The following is a 5,247-nucleotide window of genomic DNA, read 5'->3' on the forward strand; positions in this document are numbered from 1 at the left end:
CCCGTCTCCTTGTGTTCGACCTCTATTACTACATTAATTTGTGTCTGGGGAAATTATATTTGTTAGGTGTGCGACATTGCCTATCAAATTTTGGCGCTGTTGCCGGTGAGCACGGTTTTATTGAGTTTAGATTTGTCGATTTCTATCTTGTTTTCTTTTGTCTTAAGGAACACTTGTTTCTTGAGACCGTTACTTATCATTTTCTAGAGATTGTTGTCTTATGCCCAGGTCTTCTCGTAGTGGAGATTTGCTTTCACCGGATTCTGAGCCCGAGAAAACCTTTCGAATAAGACGATGTTTTTGGAAAGAAGTGAAAGAAGCCGCTTCTCCCGTACAAGTTGAAAGTGAAAGAAAGTCTTACTTAGACGATTTTAAAGCTCTTGAAGAAGAGGATGTTTCTAGTTCATCTCCACCACCACCACCATCTCCAACTAAAAAGATGGTGAAACTTTCCGATCATTCCAAGCCCACCGCGGTTATGCTTCTGGCCGGTATTACAACTACTCAAATTACCGCTCCGGAATTCGAGATCAAACCGATTTTCATTAGCTTCTGGCCGGTATTACAACTACTCAAATTACCGCTCCGGAATTCGAGATCAAACCGATTTTCATTAGCTTTGTGGAGAGGAAGCAATTTGGTGGAAGTCCTTTGGAGGATCCCAATTTTCATGTGCAAAACGTTTGTGATTATTGCTCCATGATTCGGCAAACAGGCGTCACTCAAGCCCAAATTAGGGAAATTCTTTTCCCTTTCTCTTTGAAGGACAAGGCAAAGCTATGGATCAATAGCCTTGATCGCACCGCCATGGGAATCACAAATTGGGAGACATTGGCTCTTGCTTTCTATCAAAACTTTTTTCCACCGGAGAAAACTCAAACCTTAAGGAGCCCAATCACTGGATTCCGTCAACAAGCTCTTGAGAGATTATATGAGGCTTGGGAGAGGTACAAGGAGTTGCAAAGGCAATGCCCACATCATGGGTTGGATGCTTGGTTCTTAGCTATAACATTCTACAATGGATGTTATGCCGAGTCCCGAAGGATTCTTGATTCTGCCCATAATGGGCGGTTTGATCAAATTGACACCGATATTGCTCATGCCACATTCGAATCCATGGCGATCCATGACACGCAATATGTCAATTCCTGAAGTGTGCCATTCAAGGGTAAGGAATAATCCTCCGACAATCCCGTCTTGCTAGCTCAAATTGCCTTACTCCAACAACAATTGGCAGAACGAGATGCTAGGGATTCTCTCCAACAACTCAATGATATGTCCTCTACTATTCAAGTCATTGTGTGTGAAGGTTGCGGGGGTGTGGGTCATTATACCGCTCATTGTCAAGCTACTATGGAGGAGGTATGTGCTTATCAAGCTATTAGACAAAGTTCTTATCCACCGGGTACATTTTCAAATACATACAACCCGAACTCAAAATTCCATCCAAACTTGTCTTACACAAGCAACAATGTGCTAAACCCTCAACCCCAACAAAATTTTGTGCCCCAAACACAAAATAACTTTGTCCCTCAACAACAAAAGTATAATCATCCACCGGGTTTTCAAAACCAACAACAAAGACCACCTCAAAAAAATTACCAACAAAATCAAGGTCCACCACCACCAAATGGCCAACAAAATAACCAAGGCGGGGGAAAACTTGAAGCTTTGATGGTACAAATGCAAAGGGAATTTTTGGCTCAAATCCAAAAGAGTGATCAAGCTCACAATGCCGCTATCAAGTTGCTAGAACAACAAATGGCTCAACTAGCATGATCCGCTATCAAGTTGCTAGAACAACAAAAAAAGAGGTGATGCGGAATCCTCCTGGGCTGCGGAGGATGTTCAAATGGAAGAGGTACCGGAATGGCACGATCCGCAATTTCCCGGTGTGATCTTTAATTTTAAACAATAATGGGACAATTGCGTCATCTTACGCAACAAAGGTATGAAACCGACTAAGTTCATTAATCAAGCTTCTTTAAACAATATTGGTATAGAAAAGAATGTTAAGGCATTTTTTAAGAACCTTGGTATGAAGCATTGTTACACCATGGACTATAAGATCTTTCCCGAACTCACACTTGAGTTCTTGAGCTCTTTTAAATTTCATAGGTCAAGAAGAGAAGGTTTTATACGTTTTGTAACTTTTCGGTTGTTTAATAATGATCATAGATTGGACCTAGCAGAATTTGGTAACATTTTCCAATTGCCTCATCAATACTTGCCCATTGAATCACCCGAGTCTTACAACCCGGTTATTACATGGAATTCCATTTCCCGCCTCCCTTTTAAAGATTGGGATCATGTCCCTCACCAATACATTCACTACCCCGACATTCGCGTGTCGCAAAGGTTTATGGGTTGGACATTCTTTGGGAGAATCATTCAGTTAGGAAGATAAAGATTGAGATTTTGGGTGCCTTTGTTAATGTCAATGGTGATGATAAATGGGGGATAAACACCCCTTACCACTTTGGGGTACATTTGACAAAGCAATGTAACCCGAAAAATAGTTCAATTGTCTTAGGTGGATTGGTTACAAAAATGGCTCACCACTTATGCCGCTTCAACCAAGAGAACACCGACTTGAGACCACTACTTATCACTAAGGAAAAAGGGGTTGGACTTGACTATGAATACTTCTTATCTTGCAATTGGTTTCGAGATTCTCATCCTAACACACTACAACGAAAACGCGGGATAGTGACGGGCACACGGACGAAAAAAACAAGACGTCGGATAACACGGGAAACTGACGGTTTCCTGACGGAATTTCCGTTAGTAACAAATATTGACGGAAATTCCGTCAGATAATATTGGCGCGTTGACAAAGTCAATGGCGGTAAAAAATATCTGACGGACATTCCGTCAGTAAAGTGGTATTACTGGCAGATTGTCCGTCAGATGATTCCCACATAGTGGGGTGCAAACCAGCTGTAAAGTAACTGGACATCTGACGGAAATTCCATCAGTAAAACCACTTTACTGAAGGAAATTCCGTAAGATGGATTAGATACTTCAAAGTGATTGTGCAACCCAGCTGTCACAATAATTTAGTATCTGACGGAAATTCTGTCAGTACTAGCGATTACCGACGGAATTTCCGTCAGATACTCACTTATTGTGACGTGTGACTGTTGGGTGAATTATTGACTGGGTAACTGTGCCTCTGACGGAATTTCCGTCAGATGCGCAGAATCTGGGTTTCCATTTTACTGCCACGTGTCAGATTACTGACGGAAAGTCCGTTAGTAAAGTCAAAAATACTGACGGAATTTCTGTCAGGGGCCTATTTTTCAGAATTCCAGATCACCCACCAAAAATGCCACGTGTCGTACTCTTGACGGAATTTCCGTCAGAGAAGCAGAGTACTGACGGAAACTCCTTCAGTCACTTGCTGCTAGTGGACGAAGGTAATTCCGCGAGTGATCTGTCAGTATTTCTTTTTACTGACGGAAATTCCGTCAGGATAGTGATTTTAGTGACGAAAATCGCTGACCCTGATTCCTGACGGAATTTCCGTCAGGAAACGGGAAAACTGACGGAAAAGCCGTCAGTACGGCCTAATTTTGGCCGTCAGTAACCCGCGTTTTCGTAGTAGTGACATGGTTTGGAAAATTGGTAGACAAGATTCACTTAATTTGCCGGAAGAGAAAAAAGAAATCAAGGCCTTAGTCCATACCAAACCCTATCATGGGAGTGCCCCCTTTACCCCTACTATTTATCACTTGCCTCTACGAGGTGAGGCACCTACTATCGTTGAGCGACATGAGAGAGGTCAGCCCTCTTAAGCACGTCATTCCACCTCTAGTAATGACATGATGGACATGATGTGTGATCTTAGTCTTAACATTAATACCATTCGTGATGACCAAAGACTTGCATTGCATCCCAAATATGATCATTTTGCTAGGCAAGGAGTAATTCGACTCGAGGGACCACACCCTTCATTTTATACTTATCCCCGTGTGGATTCCTTTTCCTCCTCCCCCTTCTAACCATGATGCAGATACTTATACTACATATGCTCCCGGTCCCTATTTTTGTGGCTCGGATTATGAAGTTGAGACATTTAATGGAGGATATGGAGGGTATGGTGGCTATGGTAGGTATGGTGGTTATAGTAGTTATCGAGATGGACTTGGTAGTGGCCAAAACATTGGTGAATATGTCGCTCCTCTCCAAGGGGATGATTCTAGTGGAAGTGGTCATCAAGGTGAAGCATCCGGAAGTGGTAATGGTAAGAAGAAAGGAAGGAAGGGGTTCAACTTTTGGCCCTTTTCTTAAATGAATGATGAAAGGAAGAGTCCCCCATATACATACTAGCTTGGGGGAGGCTAGTTAGTCTAGTAAGTTTTCTTTGTTTTGCACTTTAGTTTATTTCTCGCAACCCATTAAATATGACCCCTTGTCCTTCTTGTTTATGTGCTTTGAGCCATTTTAATAGTTTAGTTGGAGATTTGATTGTGGGCACATTGTAGTTTGCATATAGAAAAATTTGAAAATTTTGAGAAAAATTGTGTGTTTTTGCTTGTTTTTGGCCTACTTTCCCTCTTACTTATCCTAATGATAGCTTATAGCTAATGCTTTACTCTTATATGATGGGATAATTGCTACATGGGGATATCTTGACATAGTAGGTGGGAGATGGAAAATGAACCGAATAGGCTCGATCTTGACTATTGGCAAGCTACAAAATGGTAAGGTAGAACCTCTTTGGACCGATGCATCCATATCCGGTCTCTCTTAGGTGAGTGTAGGTCTCCTTACGGTGTGTGTTTCATCAAAACGCACAAGTATAGTCTTCATTTCATCTCTTTATAAGCATGCATTCATATGTTGTTAGCATTTAGGAGCCATTCACATGATTAAATTTGCCTTTTTGAACCCCTTTACAAAATTGATCCCTAGCTACATATAAAAATTTCCTACCTTGTTGAGCTAGTAGCTTTGATTAGTTGTGTTTGGGTGCTCATTTGGGATTTGTTTTATTTTAAAATATCATTGTGAGCTTGGTCTTAATGCTCTTGAAGAAGAAATGAGAAAAGAGAAAAAAAAATGAAAGAGAAAGATTTGAAAAAATGAAAAATGAAAAATGAAAGAAAGAAAAGAAAAGATGAAAAAAAAAAGAAAAAAGCATGAAATGAAAAAAGAAGAAGTATGATTTGAATTGAAAGAAGAAGAAGAGGTTGGTGTAAGAAAACTCTCATGTCTTATTTATATATTTTGGAGAGAATTCTT

General features: G+C 40.8%; 1 non-coding gene across 1 annotated transcript; it reads right to left on the reverse strand.

The window, feature by feature from the left end:
• Positions 1 to 878: 878 nt before the first annotated feature.
• On the reverse strand, positions 879 to 986 carry LOC141597676 (small nucleolar RNA R71). The gene has a single exon (XR_012522898.1). It is a non-coding gene; the product is annotated as a small nucleolar RNA R71 (small nucleolar RNA).
• Between the last annotated feature and the right edge of the window lie 4,261 nt (positions 987 to 5,247).

Source organism: Silene latifolia, chromosome 8 (genome assembly GCF_048544455.1).
Source record: "Silene latifolia isolate original U9 population chromosome 8, ASM4854445v1, whole genome shotgun sequence".
Taxonomy (NCBI): domain Eukaryota; kingdom Viridiplantae; phylum Streptophyta; class Magnoliopsida; order Caryophyllales; family Caryophyllaceae; genus Silene; species Silene latifolia.